Below are 27,306 nucleotides of genomic sequence, written 5' to 3' on the forward strand. Positions count from 1 at the left end.
CAAGGCCAGAGCGCCTGGAGACGCAGGCGTTGGCCCGGAGGAGCGCGATAGCCTTTTATGTGGCTCTGGGTAGTCGCTGATGCTTCCAACTGGAATAAAGCTGGAAGAAATCCTCTCCCGTAACCTCCTCATTCCGAGATAAGAAAACCACGGCCCAGAGAGCTCTCCCAGGTGCCGAGGCCACGCCACGGGGGGCTTGGCAGAGTTACGTGGGAAGGCAGGGCCCTCGCGGTGGGGCCGGCGTGCTTCTGCCGACCAGGTTTTAGGAACATTCCCTGACGGGCGGAAACAAAGGAGGAAGTAAAGAAAATACACAGATCGAGTTCAGATTTTGGTAAAGAATTCAATGCATTGCTCAGAATCAGCCCAGGATAAGAGCCATCATTTTTTCTTGAATTTGTAGGGATGCAATTTTTGGTGTCTCGTTCCATACTCGAGGACTGGAAAATGCTTCCCCCCGCCCCCCCCAGCGGAAAGGGTGTGCAGATGAGCAGTGACAGTGGGTGGCTGGGCAGGCCTCACCGGGTTGGTAAGTTAAGGATGTTTTTGTATGCAGGATATGACTGGTCATCTTACTTCTGGGTTCCTTATGGGAAAATTAGTTTATTAGATTCTGTTTGGTGCATTTTTAAAGTACACCTATTGGAAGAGAAATTACATTTGCTCAGGTTGTGCGTTAGGCGTGAAGAGAGTCGAGAACTCAAGTGAGGATAAATTGTAGAAGTTTTACATTCTTAAGACAGAGCAGTAGAGCAGGTGAGAAATCTGCCAGATGCCGAGTTCCTAGTTTCTGAGACACACAAACCCGTTTAGGTCAGAATCAATGACAATAATTCTACACGATTTTCACGAGCAGTGGAGTTCAGGGAAGTGATCCTTTGTATCGGAAATTTAATGAATAAAACCTTGATTTAAGAGAGTTCTGGGGCACCTGGGTGGCTCAGTCGGTGAAGTGGCCGACTTCGGCTCAGGTCACGATCTCGCGGTCCGTGCGTTCGAGCCCCGCGTCGGGCTCTGGGCTGACGGCTTGGAGCCTGGAGCCCGTTTCGGATTCTGTGTTTCCCTCTCTCTGACCCTCCCCCGTTCATGCTCTGTCTCTCTCTGTCTCAAAAATCAATAAACGTTCAAAAAAAAAAAAGAGTTCTTAGAGCATGAATGGGGCACCTGTGGCCAAGAGTTGGATGAACCCAAAAGAGAAGAGATTTGAAGCACGCATAGAGGCCGGTCGCCAGCTTACATTCGATTCCTCCCCGGTTTTGGTTTTTCCAAGCTCGAACATTTTGTATCCTTATTGACTCGAGTTTATAAAAACAGTGTTTTCAAAACTACGATTTTCATTTTATAGCATACTTCCACATATATCATGTAATCCCTCTAAAAATTCTATAATGTAGGCAGTTTTCATCTGATTTTACAGATTAGAAGCCAGGTTCAAAGAAAAGTGCAGGATATAGAATTGCAGATCTGCGCTGGGAACTGGCCTGGCTCTTCCTTCCTGGGCTGGTCAGGTTATCTGGTCTTTCGGAACCTCAGTTTCTTCATCTGTGAAACGGGTATTACAGTAATGCTCTCAGCTTAGGTGACCTAGGAGAAGTAAATGAGACAATGTGCCCAGAGCAGCGGGCACAGCTCCTGGAACGCAGTGGGACCTCAGGCAATGCCCCTGCTGCTCCCACTGTCATTTACAAAGACCACGCAAGGAGCTAGGCTGGCACCAGGCCCTCCAGGTCTAACGGTGTGCCCGTCGTAACCTGCCATATTCCCACGAACACCTTCTGTGTCACCTGGACTGTAGGGGGCTTCCCTCCTCCTTCCCTGTCTCCTGCATCTTCTAAAAAAGGGCAGGCCTGTGACTTGTCACATCCCTTCGGAATCTGTTGCACAGATAACATGTGAAAAACGGATCTTCACGTGCAGCCAAAATAGAGGGTTCTTTGAACATGGGAGGTGGGTTTCAGGACTCAAGGTCCCTCTGGAAAGGACAGTGGGGCGAAAAGCTCTTCTCCTTCCTTGAAGGTTTCCCAGGCACCTGCTGGGTTTGGTGAGGAGGAGAATCCAGCTTGCCGGTCCTCACACCTCCCAGGAGGGATTTGCTCCCCACTGGAGAGGATCTCTCGTGTCCCTGTGTGCCCACCCAGTGGGCTGAGGGACCGGGCCAGGAGCGCTCCTGGGGGGCGCCATCAGCTGTCCGGGCCTCCGAGGCTGGGCCCCGGTGTGGGAGAGGTAAGTGCGTGAACACCACTTTTTCATGTCTATGCAGAAACAATTTTCAAACTGGCATCAGGATGGAGACAGCCGCCTATTTCCTTACAGATGAGAACAACTGACAGGGACACAGTAGAGGCTTAATGATCACGTTTCCTTTGGGGCCTTTTGGTTTCAAAAGGGATCAGTTCCCATTAATACCGGAAGAGGAAGTTAGAGGGAAACAAAGACAGTAAGAGCATCCACATTCCCCACCTGTCTGTCCCAGGAGCTCCCCTCTCTTTTTCTAACCATGCAATCCCACAAGTAAAGAACAACAAAAACCCAAGAAGACCTCACACTTATATTGATTGTATTGATCACATGAGATTTCTAACAGGGTAGTATTTCAGCTTTTCTGGGTGTGTTCGTTTCAGGATCTTTCTTTTCTACTGGTCAGAGGGCGACGAGGCTGGGCCCACGTGTCTCTGTCTGTCTTTCCCACGACAATTGGCTCTGTGGCTGGTTGCAATTTGCACAAGCTGCCCTCCTTCCTCAACACTTAGAGAGATTAAAACCAGGTCATGTGAGGTGCTGGGTCTTAAATCCACTCGCATGAAACCAGCGAAATCCCCGAAGTGTGGAGGATGGCGTTACTAGGCAAGAATTGCAGGAAGTAGAGGGAGTCGAGCCTTGTTCCTGCAGATGCAGCTTGGGCTGTCCCGGCCACCCTGAACACCTGTGTGGACAGCCATGGTCACATGTGCTCTTATCATCATTTATTCCAGACAAGATTAAGATGTTTAAAAACACAAGCCTTGCTTGTGTGCCCCAGTGAAAGACACTCAGAAGTATGTCAGGCAAACCGAAGCAAAGCCTTTTAAAGAAGTTACAGATTGTGAAAATTAAATTTCTATGTAATTCTAAAACTTGAGTGACTGCATTTGTGGTGGTCTATCATAACCCTGGGGATGGTAGCAAGGAGGTTCGCAGATGTTATTTCAGGCCTTGAAACCTGTATGTGGGTTGAAGTGCAGTGGAGGCCGAAAGAAATACAGGTTACTGGTTTCCCTTTTCTTCCCACCCCGTCTCACACTCAGCTCCTGAAGGACTGCAAAGCCACGGGAGGCTCTGCTGGTGTGGGCCGGCAGTGTCTGTCACTTGACTTCTGTCTCTTCCTTTCCCTCCCATGGATCCCAAGCTCCGTGAAGTTTTGAACACCCGGATCTCGACGTGGTGTCCGGCCCATAGTCAGCGTTCGGTAACTCGTCACAGAAGACGGAACGGAGGGACACTTGGTAGACACAACAGAAGATATGGACAGGTATGGAAATTGTCCAAGGAGTCCCAGAAGAGCTGGTGCCTGGGCGCTTGGGAGCAAGTCGAAAGTCACTCAGGCAAATTAAGCGATGTGGGCGGGAGCAGAACTGTGGGCCATCTGAAGACTGGAGCATGGGGTCCGAGGGGAAAATAGTGAGTGATGAGCCACATACATGTGCAGTGGCCCAGAAAATGAAGGATCCCGTGTAGCCGGCTGAGGAATGTAGACCTCATCCTGTACTAATGGGAGTCACGGGCACCTTTCAATGCTCTCAGGTTCGGGATTCAAGACGATCACTCTCAGTTCAGTGTGGAGCAAGGAGACCAGGACAGAGGCCGATGTAGCAGGTATGGAAGGCCAAGGCATTGTCCAGGGACAGGTGGAAGGAGCTGCAACTGGAAGGAGGGAGGAACCAGAGGTGGGCGACTTGATTGTGTCAGCAGAGGCGTGAGGAGATGAGGGTTCAGATTTGAAAGAGGAGGCGGGTGCCGGGGCTGACCACGGGGGTGGTGAGGTGGAGTGTGGCAAATGTGAGGGAAGGGGTCGGGGGAAACTGAGTATTTCTGGACCCACTGGAGGTGTCCCCTGGACATACGTATGGGTATGAAGCTCAGGAGAAAGACGTGAGCCTGAGGTGGAGGGGCTAGTCGATGAATGGGTGTAAGCCCAGACCGAGGGACAGTAAGAGGCATCTGAGGGAGGAGGCAAGGAAACATGGAAGGACGTTCCGAATGGGGAGAGCAGGGCAGCCACAGGAAGGGAGGACCGCCTAGAGACCTGGATGGTAGGTAGACCAGAAAGCTTGCAGAAAGTAGCCGTGTCCCTGTAGTTGGAATAGGGATGATGGAACGATTGAGAAGTATGGCCAGTCAGGGAAGTTCGGCTTTGGTTTCTGAGATGGGAGGTACTTATTGGCAATTCTGAGCGTGGAATTGGAGTCAGGCTGCTTGGGTCCTGGGCAACAGAGCTCTGTTTGATTTTGTGTGGGTTAACAATCCTGAGCCTCATTTTCTTTATTTCTAAAGCGGGCATTAAAATGGGATAACTTTAAGATTTAACGGGGGAAACGCACACAAAGGGCCAAGCTGAAAACTGGCGTATGGTAAATGTTCAATCAGTGTTCGCTGTCATCAGGGTTATAATTGCTAAGTGAACCTTTGACGTGGAGGGGAGGCTTCGGTGGTGAAGGAGAGGCTGAAGGCCAGTTGGGAAAGGAGTCAGCTGATGCTCAGGGTCGTTGGTGTGTGTGTGCGGGTGGGGGGGGGGTGTCGTTCCTGGCACAGGTGTAGCAGTCCGTCTTGGCAAGTATGGGCATCTCTTCTTCAGAGACGTGAGAAGAGGAAGATGGGAGAGAGGCCAATTCATCCCCAGTTTCCTTTCTTCTGTCCCTCCCGCTTACCATTAACCTCCTTCCTCCACAAACCCTTTGCGACGAAGCGAAAAGGGCGGCTCCAGTGGGCGTCCTGGCACCAACACACCCTCTGGTATTCTCGAGACTACGTCTGGGTATGAGTGGGATGTGCATCTATGTGTGTATGTGCAGGGTGTGCATATGAGCCGCAGCCTACAGGGACGTGGGGAGTGTGTGCAGAGCCATTGAGTTTTCCCCTCATGCTCTGCGGTCCTCTTCAGTTCCCGCCCAGCCTGTCGGAAGACCGTAGGAAGACGGTTCATGCTTTGGCACAGGTATCCCTTTGCCTCAGAGGCATCGTGACTCACTGGAGTTGCGAGTCAGGTGTTTTCTTGACCTTTCCCGAGCCACGCCTGGCCGTAACTGACGCTTGGTGGCCCGTGGGCCCCGTTCAGGAACACAGGCATCACTGGGCGAGCCATTTCTCCAGTTTCCTTTCCATCAGAGTTGGCATGTCTACCATACGTGTGATTCAGAAAGCAAAATCCTTTTCTCTGTAAACAGCCCGACATGTGGTACACATTTACACAAAGAATTCACACAAAGGCATGGGAAGAGAAGACTTTTGGTTCTGCATTTCAATTGCTTTTCTTATGTTGTAGGCATGTGACCTCATGCATCCATTTTTATGTTTAGAAGGTGACTTCATGTTTGCAATATCCTTTTGCAATAGCTGCAACTGTAATGAAACAGTTGTGTTCTGTATTTTCATAAGAAGAGGTGGATGGCTCTTACGACGCATGCAAGGAGAGAGGGACAAGTGGACCGTGGCCATGAGGAAGCAGCACAGCCAACTCTGCCTATCCCCTTCCTCCTCCCCCCTCCCCAGTGAAATGGCCCACAAGAGCTTGATTCTAAGCTCATTTCCCTCCGTTTTATGCTTTCCCTATTTCTTGCTAGTTTCAGGTCGTCAAGGGCAGATCCCAAATCCATCTCGAAGTGCTTCGCAAAAAAGATTTGGGAGTGAACTGCCCACTTCATCTCAGGCTTTTCAACGGCAAAAGTGGGTGTGAGGGTACGGTTCCAGGGCCAACCTTTCTGCCTCCTTCAGTCTTCAGCATTCATTAAAGATTTAAAAATAACATAAAGAAAAAGAATGCTTGTGGTAAAAGTCCGTTAAGCGTTGACGTTCGTTCAAGCCAGGAAGGGCTTTCCCAAGAATAACATAGAGCAGCCTTATAGCCGGGTAGAGGAATCCAATGGAAGCTGTTACTTTTGGCATTTCGGTTAATCTCTTATGCATGAGTCTGAGGGTAAAGGTTCTGGGTTGCTTTCAGTTCTGAAGAACAGACACAGTGTACTGGGACCTGTGTTTTACTATTGTGCTTTTTTATATGGGAAACGAGGATGCCATGTTGACTGTTAGCTTGTAAAACACTAAACTGTGATATCCTGAAGGTGGGGAGTTTAACTTCTCTTTCTCCCTTGGGGGAAATTCCACAATTTGTAATGATTTGTATATCTGGGGTCTTAAATGCCGAATATAAGAAATTCTGCCCACTCTGAAACTCGTCTGTAGCCCCGAAGGTGCGGCCCAGAAGTGGGAGAGCGTGTGGCCAGCTGCAGGCTTAATCCCCCCAGGCACCCCAAGCAGGTGGTTCGAATTCTCCTGACAGGTGTTATCTACTTCCTGTGTCAAGGACAGCAGGCTTTCTCCCTCTTGCACAGATACTGGAAGCAAAATATTTCTCTTTAAGGAAGACTTTCGAAGCCAAGCAGATTTATTTCTGTCCCAATCTGGAGGCTAATTCCCTGTGTGATGTTTGTTACAGCCTTAATCACACAATACCAGAAGTGCTAGCTGTGCACCTCACAACGTGCCTGTGGAATCGCTTGATTTGCTTTGGCTCAACTCTTCCCGCTTGCTCAGTAATCTGAATCTTGGCAAAGAAAGGGGAGCCAGAGTCCAAGCGCATATGACTCGGAGTTTGCAACACAAGGATATGAGGGGTGTGTGTGTGTGTGTGTGTGTGTGTGTGTGTGTGTCTATGCGTGCATGCGCCTGCCCACTAACCCCTTTCAAGCAGGTCTGGAAATGGGGTTAGAAAAACGTTTACTTTGTATATCTCGGGAGGAAAATGGGAGGGGACAAGATGATGAAGCTGGACTAAACCCTGGAAACACAGGAGGGACCCGGCCTGGGTTGCAGGTTCCGAGCCAGTCCAGAGAGGGAGGACCGAGGGGTCCGAGGAGGCAGCAGGGTAAGCACCCTGCTTCACTCCTGTCATCAGCTCTTTGAAACTCTTCCCAATCACCTGCTGAGCTCTGGTATGTTTGACACTGATAGGAACACAATTACCACCCGTCCCAGAGTGGTTTCTTGAAAGCACCTGATAAGGGCCACTGGATTCCAGAAGATGACGGGCACCCCCAGACAGATTCCGAGGACACGCTCCCTCCTTGGTGGGGTCAAATTTAGGGTGGAATGTCGAAGCGTTCATCCAGACCCTGCTTTCTTTCTTTCTTTTTTTTTTTTAATTCCAGTTACCATACAGTGTTATATTAGTTTCAGGTGTAAGCTATAGTAATTCAACGTTTCCATATGTCACCGTGCGCTCCTCGAGACAAGTGCACTCCTTAATCCCCATCACCTGTTTCACCCATCCCCACGCTCCCCTCCCCTCTGGTAACCATCAGTTTGTGTTCTATAATTAAGAGCGTGTTTCTTGGTTTCTCTCTCTCTGTTTTTTCCCCTTTGCTTGTTTGTTTTGTTTCTTAAATTCCACAGATGAGTGAAATCATATGATATCTGTTTCTCTGACTTACTTCATTTGTTATTTTACTCTCTAGCTCCATCCATCTTGTTGTAAATGGCAAGATTTCATTCCTTTTTGTAGCTGAATAATATTCCACTGTATGTATGTATACATATATATCTACATGTATATGTATATATACACACGTATGTATATGTATACACACATATACATATATATACATAATACATACATACATACATACATATCACAATTTCTGTATCCATTCATCAATCTACGGACACGTGGGCTGCTTCCATATTTTGACTTGGGCTGCTTCCATATTTTGCTGTTGTCAGTAATGCTGCTACCAACATAGGGGTGCCTGTATTTTTCCAAACTAGTGTCTTCATATTCTTTAGGTAAATACCTAGAACTGAAGTTACTGGATCAATGGTAGCTCTATTTTTAATTTTTTAAGGAACCTCCATCCTGTTTTCCACAGTGGTTGCATCAATTTGCATTCCCGTTAACAGTGCAAGTTAGTTTCCTTTTTCTCCACACCCTCACCAACGCTTGTTGTTTCTTGTGTTTTTTATTTTAGCTGTCCTGACAGGTGTGAGGCGATATCCCATTGTGGTTTTGATTTGCATTTCCCTGATGATGAATGATGCTGAGTATCTTTTCATGCATCTGTTGGCCATCTGGATGTCTTCTTTGGGAAAATGTCTGTTCATGTCTTCTGCCCATTTTGAATTGGATTATTTGTTTTATGGGTGTTGAGTTGTATCAGTTCTTTCTATATTTTGTATACTAATCCTTTATCAGGTTTGTCACTTGCAAATATCTTCTCCCATTCTGTCGGTTGCCTTTTAGTTTTGTTGACTGTTTCCTTTGCTGTACAGAAACTAGTCTGATGAATTCCCAATAGTTTATTTTTGTTTTTATTTCCTTTGCCTCAGGAGACATACCTAGACAAATGTTGCTATGACTGATGTCAGAGACATTGCTGCCTGTGCTCTCTTCAAAGATTGTTTATAGTTTCCAGTCTCACATTTAGATCTTCAATCCATTTTGAGTTTATTTTTGTGTAGGCTGTAAGAAAGTGGTCCAGTTTTATTCTTCTGTATGTGGCTGACCAATTTTCCCAACATCATTTGTTGAAAAGACTGTCTTTTCCCCATTTGGATATTCTTTCCTGCTTTGTCAAAGATTAATGAACCATATAATTGTGTGTTTATTTCTGAGTTTTCTATTCTGTTCCACTGTTCTATGTGTCTATTTTTGTGTCAGTACTATACCGTTTCAGCCACTACAGCTTTGTAATATAACTTGAAATCTGGAATTGTGATACCTCCAGATTTGCTTTTCTTTTTCAAGATTGCTTTGGCTATTTGGGGTCTTCTTTGGTTCCATATAAATTTTAGGATTGCTTGTTCTAGTTCCATGAAAAATGCTTTTGGCGTTTTGATAAGGATTGCATTAAATGTGTAAATTGCTTTAGGTAGTAGGGACATTTTAACAATATTTGTTCTTCCAATCCATGAGCATGGAATGTCTTTCTATTTCTTTGTCTCATCTTTGATTTCTTTTATCAATGTTTTATGGTTTTCAGAGTACAGGTCTTTCACCTCCTTGGTTAGTTTACCCCTAGGTATCTTATTATTTTTTCTGCAATGGGATTGTTTTCTTAATTTCTCTTTCTGGTGCTTCATTATTAGAGATAAATGTTATATGTTTCTAGAAATTTATCCATTTCTTTTAGGTGGTCTGATTTGTTAGCCTATAGTTTTTCATCATATCCTCTTACAATTGTTTATATTTCTGTGGTGTTGGTTGTTACTTCTCCTCTTTCATTTGCAATTTTGTTTGAGTCCTCTCTCTCTGCCTGTTTTCTTTTCTTTCTTTCTTTTTTCTTTTCTTTCCTTCTTTTTTTTTCTTTTCTTTCTTTTCTTTTCTTTCTTTTCTTTTCTTTTTTGTGAATCTGGCTAGAGGTTTATCACTTTTGTTGATCTTTTCAAAGATCCAGCTCCTGGTTTCAATGGTCTGTTCTATTGGTTTTTTTTTTTAAAGTTTCTGTATCATTTATTTCTGCTGTAATCTTTATTATTTCCTTCTTTCTGCTGGTTTGGGATTTTGTTTGTTCTTTTTCTAGCTCCTTTAGGTGTAAGGTTAGGTTGTTTATTTGAGATTTTTCTTGCTTCTCAAGGTATGCCTGTATTGCTATAAACTTCCCTCTTTGTATTGCATTGGCTGCATCCCCAAGGTTTTGGACCATTGTGTCATTTTCATTTGTTTCCATGTAATTTTTTAATTCTGCTTTGATTTATTTCGTGACCCATTCGTTGTTTAGTAGCATGTTATTTAACTCCATGTATTTGTGATTTTTCCAAATTTCTTCTTGTGGTTGATTTCTGGTTTCATAGTGTTGTGGTCAGCAAAGATGCATGGTATGACTTCAGTCTTTTTGTATTTGTTGAGGCTTGTTTCATGGCTGATATGTGATCTATTCTGGAGAATGTTTTGTGTGAACTTGAAAAGAATGTGTATTTTGCTGTGTTAGATGGAACATTCTGAATATAACTGTTAAACCCATCTGGTCCAATGTGTCATTCAAAGCCACTGTTTCCATGTTGATTTTCTGTTTGGATACTCTGTTCATCGAGGTAATTAGGGTTAGAGTCCCTTACTATTATTGTGTTATTATTGATTAGTTTCTTTATGTTTGTTATTAACTGTTCTATGTATTTGGGTGTTTCTATGTTGGGTGAATAAACATTCACAATTTTTCTATCTTCTTGTCGGATTGTCCCCTTCATTATTATATAGTCAGATCTGACATTCTTGATGGTCAACAATACAGCTAGACTCGGGCTGCACAATAAAGACAGTTGATGAAGAGTTAATATATGTGGGCATTGTAAGGGACTTTTCGTTTTAGCCGTTCAAGTTATCAAAAAGTTTTATTATTTGGACAGTTTGCACATTCCAAAATACATCTGAGGGAACCAAACGACTTCCAAAGAATTGAGGTTTGGTACCAAATTGTTAAAAGAGAAAAATGAACAGGGATTTTGGAAGACTATTCATAAAGCAGTACTGTAGCAACTGGTTTTACAAACTACTTTTGACCAGAAAGAAATGAGTATATAGCAATGTCCACAATAAATTCATTGTTTCAAGGTACTTTGTGATTTCTATACCTGTTTCTAAAATGCATCCAAAGACAGGATAAAAGTTTCTCCAGCAAGATGAGTGGGTTAGAAAGGTTTTGAAAACATGCATGGCTAAACAGATTCACTAAAATCAAAGCATAAAGTGAATAATAAAATTATTAGTGTTTGTATTCTGCTTTAAAGTTTAAAAGTTATTTAGCATGCAAATAGACTTAGGTACAAAAATCAAAATTAAATGATAGGTAAACATTTTTTCCTTTCTGTAGCAAATTTTGATGATGCTTATTTTTTAATTATAAAAGTAACATATAGTATTGAACGCTTAGGGAAAGAAACATAAAAAATAAATTCAAAATTATTTTATGAATTTGAAAAAATATGCCATTATTATTTTTTTAAATGTTTATTTTGAGAGAGAGAGAGAGAGAGAGAGTTCAAGCAGAGGAGGGGCAGAGAGAGAGGGAGACACAGAATCCAAAGCAGGCTCCAGGCTCCGAGCTGTCAGCACAGAGCCTGACATGGGGCTTGAACTCACGGACCGTGAGATCATGACCTGAGGTGAAGTCAGACCCTTAACTGACTGAGCCACTCGGGCACCCCAAAATATGCCATTATTAACGTTTGGTGATATTTGCTTCTGGTTACACATATACACACATCCGCACAAATTTTATTTGTCTGGTACCTCTCTAGTGTGTCTATACTAAAGCATGACCGTGTATGTGTGTGTGTGTGTGTGTGTGTGTGTGTGTGTGTGTGTGATTAAAAAATAGGAATCATGCTGTTCCATATGATGATATAAGCATTTACCCATGTCGTTAGAAATCATGAGTGGGAGGCAGGGAAGGAGCTCAAGATTCCGTAATCACATAAGATCTAAGCTCTAACCTATGGCTGCTAACTATGTTCTCCTCCGTTACAGCGTCCTGTAAAATGGTACTTTGAAAAATAGGATCTTTCTCATATGGTGGTCGTAAGGATTCTCTGTGTTATGGCTATAAAGGCTACACTGCACACACTATGTGTGTCATGAATGCCAGCTCCTCTTGTAGATTTTAAGTGGCCACATTTACTCCATCGTACTGAATGTGCCATAATTTATTTTTTGCTTCTTTAAATTTTGTTTCTGTTTCCGTTATTTTTTCACTCAACATTTCTCAACACTTAAATCCTTAAAATCCTGTGGACACCTCTATTTTCTTTACTGACCCAGGATGGAGTCTGGGGAGTGCAATCGGTGCGTCAAAACCTAGGACTGTGTGAAGGGCTGTGTATTTTCATAAGCAAGTCATTGTCCAGAGAGTTTCCCCTTTCCTAATGGTTGTGTCACCAGGCTGTGATGGAAATTAGGGCACGTGTGATTTTGTGGATGTGAACCGGCAGGAAACAGAGCTGGTGTCTGAGGCGGGGTCGCGTTGCCAGACCTAGGATCGTGCCGAACGCGCAGAATAGTGCTTGCTGATCCAATCCGTTGAATCCCCAAGTCATCCTACGTGGAGTGGTTTAGATGGGGTGGAAAAAGTCTATTTCCAGAACTGATAGAAATGGGTTTATTCAGAAATAGCCTTGGTTATTAGCGGCCTCTTTGCCCCTTAGAAACTCCAGTCCTGTTCCCTCCGTGCCCTTCTCCCTCTTTGCTCTTCCCTTAGCCTTCTGCTTCCCTCCCCTTGGCTCACCGTCACCTCGTTCTCTTCCCTTCTGCCGGAGCACCGACACCTGCTTCATCCCGCAGTTTGGTTTGTGAACCGAACTGAACACTCCAGAAAATGCACGCTTCAAACTACCTCCAGCTCTCCTGTAAAAGCGTCAAAGACTTTGGGAAAGAAGACGCTGTGATGAATCCCGTGCCCCCGTGCCCCCACTTTGTAAGGTAATGGTTTTAAAATCAGATTTTCATGGGCCGCCTGGGTGGTTCATTTGGTTGAGTGTCTGACTCGCTTTCAGCTCAGGTCATGATCCCTGGGTTGTGGGATGAGTCCCTGTGTTGGGCTCGCAATGAGCATGGAGCCTACTTGAGATTCTCTCTCTCTGTCTCTGTCTCTCTCTCTCTCTCTGTCTCTCTCTCACACACACACACACACACAAACACACACACACACTAAAAATCAAATCAAATCAGATTTTCAGGAGCCTACTTAAGATTCTCAATCTGGCTCTGTAGGTGTCATTCCCAAGTGTGTTTTCCCCCTCAATATTTTCTCCTAGATTAGGCAATCCCTCTTGCTATGCACCGGAAGACACCATGCTTGAGGCAGCCACTTAAGTGAAACTTTTAGGTAGGTGAGAATAGAGTAAATTCCAGATGGACTTGATTCCAAACTTCTTCAGAGCAGGAGGAAGTTCTTTCTGGCTTAGGGTGGTGCTCAAGCCCTCAGTGGAGAAGGTGGAGGACCCGCCCTCTGTGTGCTCCTGAGCCAACCATGCGCCCTTGTGCCCTCTGGGAGAAAAGGGGGCAAGGATGCCATTCTGGTGGCATTGGATTGCCTCATACGGTCACTAGAACGGATCTGAGCTGCAGGTCCTGACTCCTGAGGCATCGATGGACACGCTGTTTTATTCTCACATAAGCCTTTCAAAGGGCCCCTGATCCCCTCCAGACTGGAATCCAGAGCTGCACTGTGCCATCCAGTGGCCACCAGCCACATCTGGGTATTTAAGGTTAAATTAACTAATGTTAAAGGAAACTAACACTTTAGTTCCTTGGTCACACCAGCCCCGTTTCAGGTGCTCAGTAGTCACTGTGACCGGTGGCTCCCTATCGGACGGCACAGGTACGCAGCGTCGTTCCATTGTCACAGAACGCAGGTTGGATGGCACTGGTCTCTGGACACTTAGAAGTTCCTAGGATGAGAGTTTGTGCTTAAGGAAGCCCCACGCCGTGTCCTTTAACCTCTGTTTATGCCACAGAGCCTGGCCCAGTGAAATCACCTTTCTTTGTTTAAAGGGAGACGGTTTCATTTAGATCACATTGTATTTCTGAATTCCCTTTTACGCTTTATTCACTGAGCTTGTGTGAAATTATCCAGGCGGAACAGGCATTTTGAAATGTGGGTGAAATGAAGACAAAAGAATATGTCTGAAGGAGTCGCAGAGGGCCGGAGCTGAGGCCCTCGGCTTGGTCGACCGGAGGCGGCAGCTGAGACATTCTGGATTTTGACCCTCACCAGAGACAAGAACCTTCCATTTACCCTGTTTGAGATCAATGTCAGCCAAGAAAGTCCGGGGTGAACATGACAAATATGTGAGTCCAGAAGCGTGCCATGCCTTCAGTGAAAACGGAGGAGAATCCTGTCATCAACAAAGAGACACCTCAAGACAGACTTACCTGGACTTCCCAATGCCACGGTGGAATTCTCCCCAGCTTTATTTTCTTAAGACAGGTGCTTAACAGACAGCACCCATATTCAGGAAATTCAATATCACATAATTATGATCTCTTTCCTAATCCATGCCAAAGAAAAACAGGATTCTTTGTGGCAAAACCGAGGCACGGAGAAAAGGAGGAAAGGAAAAATTCTTGGTGAAAGGAAATAGAAATACCTTAAACGTAGGATTCAATGATTCCTTAGTTGTGTATCATTTTGTAGTCTACAACCCTAGATGCTTGCTTCTTAATAAACTTGATCCTGAAATGTGAATTTGGGGGAAGTTGGGGTGAAAAACCTTCAACTAAAAGCTGGCTTATAATTTCCTCCAAATGGACGTAACTAGTTGCGTGCGGATGTGTTTTAGTTTCTGGAAAGTGCTGGATCCTGGCATTGGTTTACATAACATGAAAAAGAGGTCCAATGTTTAAATACCATTTTTTTTTCCTGAAACTGCAGGCCACTTAAACTTTTGAGACATAGTCTCGGGGGAGATTTACATGTATAGATTTCCATCTCTCTATTTCCCTAATATTTCTGTTCAGTAAGCATTTAATAAATATTTGTTGAGTAAATGAACTGTGTCCATCCTAGTGGAACTTAACTAGAATGACAACTCAGACACTCAGTGTAGATCCCAGTGCCAAAGGGTCTTGGCACACTGGGGCACCTGACAGTCACCCTACCAAGTGATTCTCCAATTTTGCTAGGATCCCAAAGGCAGGCAGCCCAACTCCAGTCTCAGTCAGTCAGAACCTCTGGGCATGGGACCTGTCTTTTTGTCATAGTTTTCCAGGCGATTCTGATGCACTACTTAATTTGAGGAATCACTGCTATCCTTGGCCAGGTGACTCTTTTCAGGGATCTAAAAATGACCTTCTGCTCCATCATCTTTTCCGTCAGCTGCCTAAATTTTCCCCAGAAGCCTGACACCTCAAATTCTCACTAAGTACATCAAAGTATAATTGCTGAGGGGCAGAGGATGTAAGGGCAGCGACGGACGGCCGAAGAAGAAGATGGAGACGGGCCGGGGCCCGGATCACTGTTTTCAGGACAAGTGCTGCCCCTGCGATCTAGCTAGGTTTCTATGGATCTGCAGAGATCACAGAGAAATCGTTACCAGACCTGGCCAGCACCCATGTCACAGGCTGACAGAGGAGTCCCAGTGTGTCTGAGGACTCCAGAGCCTGGAGGAAGACATCTGTTTTTAGGTTGGGCTGCCGGACCATGCTTTTGCCTTCTTACTGAAACTCTCCAAGGTTGACCGGGCTATGGGGAAAGGGGTGGGTCTTTTTAATTGGAGAAGTTCTGAAAAAATTCTTGAGGGTGAACATCCCTTTCTCTAGCTCTGCCTCCTCAGTCTCAGTTCTCACACCTGAAGGTGGGTTGGCAAGCTCTGAATTGACCCTGTGGTTCAGTGGGTGGCCTGCGAAATTCAGCACGGTAACTCTGCAGCCCCCCACCCCCGGCCCCCATGCCTGCCGCCCTGGATCTCAAGTGCATATGTGTTGCGGGAGTGGGGATGATATCCATATCTGTTGCACAGTGAAGAATTCCAACAAGTATTTATCTTCTGAAGTCAAGTTAGAGAGAGAGATCAGGTACGCTCGAAAGAAACAAGATCCGGGGCGCCTGGGTGGCTCAGTCAGTTACGCGTCCGACTTCGGCTCAGGTCATGATCTCGCGGTTTGTGGGTTCGAGGCCCGCATCGGGCTCTGTTCTGACAGCTTGGAGCCTGGAGCCAGCTTCGGATTCTGCGTCTCCATTTGTCTCTGTTCCTCCCCTGCTCACGATCTGTCTCTCTCTCTCTCTCTCTCTCTCTCAAAAATAAAGATTAAAAAAAAAAAAAAAAAAAAAGAAACAAGATCCAATTCGCTCTTAATGTTGGATGGTCGCTTTGGAATTATCATCGGGTAGATAAAGATGATGACAAAATATTCAAGGATCCCATTCCTCTTTGGCTCCCAGCTCTATCAGTCACAATGGCATGGGAACTTGTCCACACTGTGCTCATGAGTCTATGCAGATTGCTCCCTGGTCTTGGGTGCACCGCCCCACATGGGTGCACCTCTTGGATAGGAACGACACCCAAAGCCTCCCGTGGGAAGCTCTCTGAGGGAGCTAGAGTCCCGTCTCTTCCTCGCGTTTGGCTCTAGCTCTGATGAGAAGAAGTGACACAGCACAGCTCCTGGGGTCTACAGTCCAGGGCAGGTGCGCTGTTGTGGTGTCAACACATTCCGGGGGGCCGGCCAGGTTTCCCTCTGACAGCCAAGTGAAGGGAAGGAGTTATTTGGTGAGTTTAACTGGGCAGTGTAGAGACATTACTTTGCAGCCGGCTGGGAGTGAAAGAACGTTAAAAGCAGACCAGGTGAACGGGTTTGAAATGGCTCTGTCGATAACCAACAAACCTGGAGGAGAGAAAAGGCGGCGATTTGCTCAAACAAGTTCTTCCTTCCCTCCGAGAAATGAGGTGTGGTGTATGGAATCCATTGTAGCTAATCGTAAACAGGTGCATCTTAAACCCTTGAGGCCGACCTGCTCGAACACGTTGGGACCCTTCGGCTTACACAGCAGCTAATTACCTGTGTGTTCCGACCGGTGAGGGGACCTGGTATCACAGGCGAGTGGCGTTAGCACAGAAGATGGCTTGCGCTCGCACTCGTGTCTAGACCTGCGCGTCGTTTGGGGACAGGCCTTTGATCAAGCTGTGCGTTTCTTTACTTCCCCTGCAAAACTACCAGGACCATGCCTGACAGTCGGAGATGCTGAATCAGGATATGAAAGCACCACACTTGGCCGAGAGAGCTACGGGAACGACTTCCGTTCCCTTTCGGCGATTGTTAGGTCTCAGGATTCGGATGCAAACCGACCACGGGGTATCATTTTAGGCACAGGTCCACAGGGTGCCTACATGCCTGCTTTTTGTATGACTGGCTTGGATTAACGTGTTGCCTCTTGTTACAGTCTTTAGCCTACGTCTTAATCTACTTAATTTTCTGCCAGTTGGTTCCTTTTCATGGGGCCTGTTAAATTGCCAGGGTTAAAGTTCTGTAATTCGCACACTCCGTTCTCAGAAACGGTCGGTAAATTTCCTGACCTCGCGAACTCACCGCTCGGTTGGGTGAGAGATACTTGTATAGGTTGATGCAGAGGTGAACGAGGAAGGGGAGCGGTAGGGCCTGCAAGTTGCAAAGCAAGCCTTTAAAGCCACTGACCCTGATTTTGTACGCATGGCATTGTACTTTTACTTTTAAAATAAGCATCTCTAGAATGATGTACGTCATGGGTCCCTCACAATCTGTCTGTCCCTGGCTTGGCTATAGGACACCGCCTTACCTTAAGAGATTCAAGTCTTTCGTGTGAGATTCTCACTGACAGTAAAACGAGTAAATGCTTAAACTAATAGGTGCTTACTAATATTAATCGATGAGCCATTACTAATTAAGAATAAACATAATAATAATAAAGATCAATTAATACCAAGGGTAAATAAATCACCTTCCAAGCACTGCTTTTAAAAAGTAGTTATTTTTTTCGTAAACTTTTCATTTTAGAAGTTTTAAATGCAAACATAGTACAGGTGACTCCTATATACTCTGCACCCAGTTTCCCCTATTGTTAACATTGTCACAACCAATAAACCAATGTTGATACATTATTCACTAAAGTCCATACTTCATTCAGGTTTCCTTGGTTTTCCCTAATGCCTTCCCATCCAGAGCAGCACATCACATTTAATCATCATATATATCTTTATGTTCCTTTCGTCTATGACAGATTCTCAGACTTCCCTTGATTTTGATGGCATGGATAGTTTTGAGGAGTACTGGTCAGGTATTTTTATAGACTGATGGCATTTGTCTGATTTTTTTTTTTTTCATGATGAGACTGGTGTTATGAATTTTGGGGAGGAAGACCACAGAGCCAAAGGGACATTCTCATCACATCATATCGAGGGTACACACTCTTAAAAATGACCTATCGCTTCTAATGTCAACCCGATTACCTGGCTGACAGGACGTTTGTCTGGTTTCTCTCCATAAAGTTACTCCTCCCACCCCCACCCCCACCCCCACGCCCGCTTTTCATACCTATACTCTTTGGAAACAGGTCCCTTTGTGAAACCCACCCTTAAAGGGTGGGGAGTTAGGTCCCATCTCACTGAGGGGGAGAAGTAGCCATATAAATTATTTGGAATTCTTTGTAGTAGAGATTTATCTCTTCTCCATTTATTTACCTATTCCATGATTTATTTATATCATTATGGAATCACAGATATTTGTTTATGTTTTGGCTTATTCTGTTGCTCAGATCGTCGTGGCATTGGCCGTTGGGAACTCTTTTGCTGGCCCCTGTATCCCTTTCTCCATACCCCATCACTGTGGGGTTTTGTTACGTTGTTGTTACTGTCATTCAGCGCATCATTATTTTCGGGTACTACAAAATGCTCCTGGCCCATATTGCGTATTTCCTGCCCCAGGCCTATAACCAGGCGTTTCTAATGAGCTCCAGTTCCTTTGGCAAATGGTATTAAAGACCAAGATTTGGGCAGCGGGTGTGCACAGGGCTACTGGAACGTTTTATTCTAACCCCCCACTAGACAGAGTAGGGAAATAAGGTCCATACTACACATTTGTATGCATAACTATACATAATTCCATATGAAATCATCTGCATCTTGGGAAGCTAAACATGAGTCCATGCTTACGTCTCAAACGTCATCCATTACCATAGAGAGCATTTTAGCCTTCCCTTGCTTGTCTATGACCTCTACTCCAACAGCGAGAAAACTGGGTTCCAGGATCCACCATCCATTTACGTAATTGTCCCATTCCAGTACGCACGTATAGTGGCTTCAGAGTTGCTAACTGATACCCTATGGGAAACAACTTCATCAGCTAGAGTACCGTTCTCCAGCTAGACAGTTTCTTTTGCCATTTGTCTTACACCGTCCACTCGCATCTGAAGTGAATTAGGTCAGCACCGCTTTTCTCCTCCCCTTCTTCCCTGAAGTTCTTGCATACACACTGTGTGTTCGTCCTGGAATTCCTCGACCTTCTAAATACATTTATGAGAATTTTCATACACGATTGTTCACTCTTTGTCGCTATGAAGTTCTATGGATTTTGGTAAATGGATAGGGTCATAGATCTGCCAATATAGTATGGCACAGAATACTTTTTCCACCTCACCATATCCCTGTACTTCACCTTTTCACTCTTTCCTGTCCCCACACTGCTGGCAACCATCAATCTGTTTTCAACCTATTGCACCGCCTTTTCTAGAATGTCATGTAAATGAAATCGTAAACTAGATAGCATTCTTTAAAGTTTATTCTGAGGGAGAGGGAGAGAGAAAGGCAGACAGACACAGAGACAGAGACAGAGACAGAGAATGCCAAGAAGGCTCCTATCAGCACAGGGCCCGATGCGGGGCTCTAACTCACGAACCGTGAGATCACGACCTGAGCTGAAACCAAGAGTCAGATACTTAACCGACTGAGCCACCCAGGTGCCCCAAACTAGACAGCATTTTCAAGCTAACTTTTTTCTCGTGTAAGTTTCATCCCTGTCATTGCATTTCTTTTTATCACCGAATAGTATCTCATTGTAAGTCTGTATTACAGTTTGTCTATCCATTCACCTGTTGAACATGTTGGTGGCTTCCATTTTGGGCGATTATTGAGAAAGCTTCTCTAAAAATTTACGTGCAGGGATTTTGTGGACAGATTTTCCATGCAGTAGGAGGATAATTGCTGGATTATATGGTAAGATGTGTTTACTTTTATGAAAAACTATCAAACTATCTACCAAAGTGGTTGGATCATTTGTATTTTTACCATTTATGAATCAGAGTTCTTGTTGCTCTACAAATGCACCAAAAATTGGTGTTGTTTGTTTTTTGAGCTTTAAACATTTTAATATGTGTGTAATGGTATTTCATTCTTGTTTTAATTTTCAGTTTCCTAATGAAAACTGATATCGAACATCTCTTCATACAGAATGCTTATTGGCCATCTGTTCATCTTCTTTGGTGAAGTGTTCAGTTGTTTTCCCCATTATAATCTGGGTTATTTGTGGCTGAGTTTTAAGAGTTATTTGTATTTTTTGGATGCCGGTCCTTTATCAGATATGTGTTTTGCAAATATTTTCTCCTAGCCTGTGGCTTGACTTGTTATTCTCTTAACAGTATATTTTGCAGAGGAACATTTTTTTTAATGTTGATTTATTTTTGAGAGAGAGACAGAGCATGAGCGAGGGAGGAGCAGAGAGAGAGAGGGAGACACAGAATCCGAAGCAAGCCTCAGGCTCAGAGCTGACAGCACAGAGCCCGACACGGGGCTCGAACTCACAAACCGCGAGATCATGACCTGAGCCGAAGGCGGACGCTCTACTGACTGAGCCACCCAGGGGCCCCACGTTTTTAATATTAATAAAGCCCAATTTATTAATTTTTTTCTCTCATGAGTCACCTTGCAGCTCTATTGGTTTTTGCTTCGTGTATGTTGAAGCTCTTTTACTGGATCCATAAATCTTGTCCTGTTTCATTGATGAATTGACTGCCTGAAGAATTTCCTTTATCATTTCTTATAGCGCAGGTTGGCTGGTGGTGAATTCTCTCAGCTTTCATAGGTCTTTATGAAGTCTTTATTCAGCCTTCAGTTTTGAAAGGTTCCTCTCTCTTCCCCTGAATAGAAGTCTATGTTGACGGTATTTTAAATACGTTGCTCCGCTGTCTTCGCTTGTATTACCTGTGGCTAGAACCCTGCTGTCCTATTATTCTTGGTCCTTTATGTAGTGTGTCTTTTCAATTTTCTTTCTGGCTGCTTTAGAGATTTTTCTCTTCATTTTGCTGATTTTGAGCAATTTGATGATGTGCGTTGCTCCACTTTCTTCCCTTTTTATTGCTTGAGTTTGGTGTCCTTCTTACACCTCTAAGTTTGTAGTTTTCATCAAATTTGGGAAAATTCCACTTATTCCTTTAATTTTTTTTCTGTTGCCACTCCCTCTTCTTGGAACCCCTATACGGAAGTTGTCTCACAGTTCATTTATGCTCTATTCATTTTCGATTCTTTTTCCTTTCTGAGGTTCGTTTTGGATAGATTCTGTTTTTGTTTTCGAGTTCACTAATATTTTCTTCAACAATGTCTATTCTGCCATTAATTCCATCCAGTATCGTTTCCATTTTAGGCGTTATGATTTTCAAATATAGCAGGTTAGCTTGAGTCTTAGCTTGTATCTTCCAAGTCTCCACTTCACTTTTTGAACATAAGAAACACAGTTAAATTAACCATCTTGGTGTCTTTGTCTGCTAATTTGCACATCTGTGTCCATTGTTTCATGTATTGTTTTTAAGATTTGGCAGGTTGCACCAGGTAGGACTCAGTCTTGGGCTGTGGAGTTAAAACCCCATTAAAACCCAAGTTAACTCCCCCTCTGGAGTTAAAACCCTTCCGAGTACTCTATCCAATGCCTGGTGAGTCATGATATTTTCCACTCTGGCTGGTGGGAATGAACCCTATTCTCTGTCTGTGTCTGCAGATTTACAGAGTTTTCTCTCCTCTCCAGTTCCGCCAGCACCAGCTTTCTTGATCTCTGTAGAGTCTCAGCTTCGTCTTTTGAACTCAGGTGTCTGCCAGCTTTGCTTGGGTTCCCCTCCCTGTGAGGTGTGGCCAGGAACTCTCCCGGGGTGGTCAGCTGAGCAATCTCAGGACTCCCCTAATCTGTTTCGCATCTCTTGGGGATTAGTTTTCATTGTTGTCTGATATTAGCGTCTTCAAGATCTCTCCTTCACATAATTTGTGTGTATTTTGCGGGGGAGTTGGTCAGGCAGCAAGGTCAATTGGCCCCTGTTATTTCCATCCGGGTTGAAAGCGGAAGTTCCACGGGCCATGCTGCAATTGTTTTCCCTCCATTGTTTTATTTGATCCTTGCAGCAATTTTATGAAGTAGGGACTGTTCTTAGTCCCAGTTTGTAGCAGAGAAAACTGATGCCCAGATATGTTGTTTTCCCCTTGAGCCCCACCCAATAAGTAGTGGAAACAGTACTTGCTCTCTGTGACGTAGAATTCAAGGACCTGCAGTATTTACAACCCTTTTAGAGACATGTCTAGTTAACTTCCATAAAAACATTTTATAACTACCTCCATCATTGCTTAGAAAAATATTTTAACGTTACTACCAAAATTTGGGAGGAATTTATCTTGGTTTCCAGAATTTCCACCACCATGCTGAAAGTGATATTCCACTGGTAGAACTGATCGTGCTTTCACGAAAGGGCTTGGAAATACTCCTGCCGTTAGCACTCCCTAATGTGTCATTACATGAAGTTTGACTCTTTTGATCTTCAAGTTCCAAACAGAGACTTTAGACACAGTGTTAGATTTGGGTGAATGTGGAAAGACATGATCTGATAACCCAAGTTCCAAAACAACAGCCTCCTGTATCACATACTGAGAGGTTAGAACAAAGAAGTCATTTTTTTCGTTGCCAGAATGAGTTATTTAAAATGAAGTCTGAACAATGGAGGCATGAACCCTGTGGAGAGAGCTTCCAGCAGCCTATGGAAGGGCCAGCAGCCAGTTGCTGGAAGAGCCTGTAAAGCTGGAACCGAGAGCAAGAGGAGGCACTAGGATGTGAGACCAGAGGGCTCTGGGCCGGTCATGCAGAGTTTCACAAGCCAGGTGGTGTTTGGCCTTTGTTCTAACGGCAACGCGTGGCCGTGGAAGCTGACGGGCGTCTTGCCATCTGTGGCCTTTCGAGTGCAATGAGACACGATCTATGCGGTCCAGCTGCTTTAACTGCGTCTCCTCATCTAACCTCGACCACAATCCTGGAGAAGGCAATGATGTCTCCATTTTGGACATGAGGCGATGCCCTAAGAGAGACCGACTTGGAGACCTGAGAGACGTTGGGTTTGGGCTTCGATCTATCCATCTTCTTCCTATTATTTCATGCTATCTCCTATAACACCGTTTTTATTTGACTCTAGCATTTGGGGAACTAAACCTCCCGTGTAAAGTTTGAGTTTCTTTTTATTATTTAAAAAATATTAAATTTTGAACTGCTAGCGTACAGATGATGATCTCTAAATGTTATTTCCTAGTGAAAGAGACCAGAGCTTCTTAGAGGATCGGCTAATTCCAGGTATGGGGCACGAAGCCTCCAAGACCAGAATATCTTGCCATTCAAGAAATTAAGAACACTCACTCTCAAAGTCTGCTGGGGTTGTGTCAGAAGGAAGACGCTACAGATGGAATGCTCTGTGGGACATTAAGGATAATAACTGTAATAAGTCAGAACGTACCATATCTCCTGGGCATGCTACCCTGATGCCCTGGGTTGAGACAGAAAGTCTTACCTGTTTGGTTAGTAAACTGAACTTCTTCCATAACACCACTTGACGCCTGCATCCCCAAATGAGCCCAAAGATCCCTGAAAGCAGGCAGGCAATATATCTGGCTTATCTATCATTGGAACTTATATAGTTAATACATATTCGTTGACTAATAAATAGACAAAATACACCTATGAAATGGCTATGCCAGTAACAGCCCTCTTCTTTAAGGTCAGATAACTGGTGGATAGTATAAAGGGGGGACTGCCCTTTCTCTGCAGAAAAATGCACATATGAACGCTTACAACACAAACACGGTTTTCCTTATTTTTTTAAGTGTTTTATTTACTTTTGAGAGAGAGAGAAAGAGCGAGCTGGCAAGCAGGGGAGAGGCACAGAGAGGGAGACACAGAATCCGAAGCAGGCTCCAGGCCCTGTGATGACAGCAGAGAGCCCAACGCGGGGCTCAAACCCACGAACTGGGAGATCATGACCTGAGCCGAAGTTGGACGCCCAACTGACTGAGCCACCCAGGCACCCCCACAGTTTTCTTTATAATTCCAGAAGATTCAAGATTCACTGTAATCTGTCTATATTATACATGGATCCACTAACTCCCTTTTCATAAAGGGATGATTCAGCATATGACAGGAACTTCCCTACCTAGTCAGGCTAACACTTACACTGAAAAAAATTACAGAAAGACCACGAATGTGTGGACCTGAATCATTTACGGTATGATTAGAAAGCATATCATAGGATGTTTTACATCCATAACTTTTATCGTATTTCGGTGAATGGTTTAAATCTTGGAGTCTATTTAGGTAACCAGAAAAGCCCAATTATCTACTGTCTTGATTTTTTGCAATAAGATTTACTGTAATTAAGCCTGATTTAAAATTCAAACGATTGTCCAGAAAGATTTAGCAAGTGCAGTTTCAGAGATTTTTTTTTTTTTATGTACATTTGTAGCCAACTTTTCAATGCACACTTAGAAAAAGGGTGTGGTGTAATCCAATAAGGAAAACATGACCGTTCAGTCAAAATACACCCCATTCTTATCCTTTCCCCTACATCTTGCTCAGCTTTGTTTTTTTTTTTCCTCTCCTTTTGCATCTTATGGTTTATTGCTTAATTTTGATCTTGAAATTTTAGCTATGTCTGACAGCTGAGTCTTTCATGTGGAAAATTGAAACAGTATCCCATTGCCAGGTTTCCAGTCACGGAGCTTCATCTATGTACAAGTTGCAGTTAACTGTTATGGAAATGACATCAGAGAGAATGCACTTTATTCACATCCCAAAGGCTCCACGTACGATGATTATACAAAGCCGGATGACCCTTTGGGTGTCTATACAATAATTCAGCAGCTGGGGCCTCTTGGGTTTACATTTCATTTACATCAAAGGCACATCAAAACACATCATGATGTCCCGTGGAGTAGATAGTTGTCCTTTCATAAGTGCATGTGATGTGTCCCAAAGCCCCCTGGCCTCACATCCTTGGCCATTATAAAGATAACACAGGATCTCGGTGTGGTTTTATGTAAAGAAAATTATGTTAGAACATTGTTGAAAGTAATTAAAATCACATTAGAATATTGTAACTTTTTCTCATTGAAGTTGGCCAATACTTGGAGTGGTCCTTACTCCAAGCAAGGAAGCACTGTTTTCATAGCTCTGATTTATTATGTAACAGTAGACCTTGATCTCATGGCTCAGTTCACTTTTGCTTGTGTCTCTATTAGAGTTCACTTCCAAGTATCCCCAGGAAGATGTCCACTCAAGACTTCCACTGTGTTGCAAGATAAAACTTTGAACCGATATGTATCAGGATGGTGACTGTCAGCTGCTCTTCTCTCTTGCTGTTAAATTAGCAAAGCACATGACCAATTTCTAAGGTGGCTTTAGTGGTCGAAGTTAAGGATGAAGCCTATAGGGCATATCTAGGCAATAAGACATTCATTTAAGGGACTGTTTTCTTGTTCCCTTGCCTAACAATCGTCAGGTTCCGAAAAGGTTTGAGCTGGCAGCTAGATCTCTGATCAAGCTCATGATACACCCATGGGTTGGTGATGAACCTCTGGGCCTGCGTCAGCCCCCAGCACATGCTGTTGCCTCATCCAACCTATGACGACCAGCTGGCCTTCATCACTTAAACAGTGGTCTTTGACAACAGCAAGACAGTTGTTAGCCAGAAAGCAATCAGCAGTTTTTCTGACGACGACGACAACAACAACAGGCAAAAGAAGAACCTCCTACTGTTTCACTAACTGTGATAGATCAAGAACATTCCTTTGTCATAAGCAGGACATGTAAAAAAATACACAGCGATGCCCAGCCTGGCTCCCCTGGGGAAGGGGAGCATCGCGTGACGGAGCAGGGCAACCCAGTGACCTCACGCTTAGATTTCTCTGGAACAGAACCTGTCATTTGTAAATGTGAACACGATGAAATTACAGGACCTGGAGGGAATCTGAAGATTTGCAAAAAAGGAAAAAAGAACGACTACAAACAGCAGGTAAGAAGCTAAAGGCATCGACGCCGAGCCCAGGAGACGGCCGTGCGTCGCTCCTTGCACGTCTGGTTCTGATGTGACAGCAGGGGCTACGGGAAGTGGGCTGAGGGACACTTGATGCCTTCTGCACTCTAGGTCTGGTCTTCTCCTCTCTCCTCACCCCTGCGTCGGTGACTTCCACAGTCACACCTCTTTAATGACACGGGCTTGGCCAACCATACGTGTGCCTCGAGGTTTTTTCTTTCTCCTTTTCTTAAACCAAAGGCATACATTCGTGGATGAAGTACTTTCAGACCCCTTCCCGGGTTTTCTACTGCAACCCAGATGAGGTTCATTTTCGGAATGCTGCAGTGACGTTCAGTGTTGGGTTCACAAGGCGTTTGATTTCCACCAAAGCCATCCCATAATATGCACTTGGGCCACCGCTTACAAGCGTCCCGAAGTCCCTTTTGGCAGAGGAGGTGACTTTGCATCTCTGCTCTGTCTCACGAATCTCACTGGGCCCAGGGGTTTATTTTCCTTCCTTTCCCTCCACCCCCCACTCCTTCACTCGGGCTGTTAAAGACAAACTTTGAATGTGATTAATGATGGCAGAGATTACGAACATAAAGTTCAAGTGCTGAATTGTTTATTTGTTTAAGAGAGTTGTTTTCTGGCTGCTTCTTTATGCAGCCACATGCTTACTTGAAGAGCCCTGTTCTGTTGTTGACTGGAAGAATACTGCCCGAGAGAGTGCTTATTATAAAGAGAGGCGGGAGCGGGGGGAGTTCCCTTGCTAAGTAATTCCTTTCCATCTCTTGGATGATCCTTGTTTCATCCTTTATGGGGAGAGGGATGCATCTTCTGTGAGGTTTGTATCAATTTCAGGAAATCTTCCAGAGGCTGGAAACTGACTGCCGATTGAAACCTGTAGTTGGATCAGTGGGGGTTCTCCAAGAAGCTCGTAGTAAGTGAAAATGTTTTCAGTATATGCTTCTCATATCACAAGATGTATTCAGAAAGGGAAGAAATTTGTAAATTTAGGGTTTATGTTCAAATTCTGTGTCTTGGTGGGCATCTCAGGGCCCAGATCAGAAACATCATTTCCCCCAAAAGACGTACTGTCAGTCTCCAGAGAGAGATGTCGGGTTACCGGGTTGCAGCTGTTCTTTCCTCACAGAAGGGAAAAGTCCTCACAGACGAGCTCTCTTTGTCCAGGAACTGATACAGCTAATGCCACCTGCTTTTCAACATAGGCCATGCCGCCATACTTCTAAGGTACCAGTTGGAGCTGGGCGAGACCTCACAGTGGGCAAGGCCA

The 27,306-nt window shown here is 44.5% G+C and overlaps 1 long non-coding RNA gene across 1 annotated transcript; it reads left to right on the top strand.

Moving 5' to 3' along the window:
• Positions 1–2,061: 2,061 nt before the first annotated feature.
• Positions 2,062–26,099, top strand: LOC122210831. The gene is made up of 4 exons (XR_006198298.1): positions 2,062–2,223; positions 3,386–3,508; positions 12,438–12,658; positions 25,237–26,099. It is a non-coding gene; the product is annotated as an uncharacterized LOC122210831 (long non-coding RNA).
• The last annotated feature ends 1,207 nt before the right edge of the window (positions 26,100–27,306 follow it).

Source organism: Panthera leo, chromosome F2 (assembly GCF_018350215.1).
Source record: "Panthera leo isolate Ple1 chromosome F2, P.leo_Ple1_pat1.1, whole genome shotgun sequence".
NCBI classification, from domain to species: domain Eukaryota; kingdom Metazoa; phylum Chordata; class Mammalia; order Carnivora; family Felidae; genus Panthera; species Panthera leo.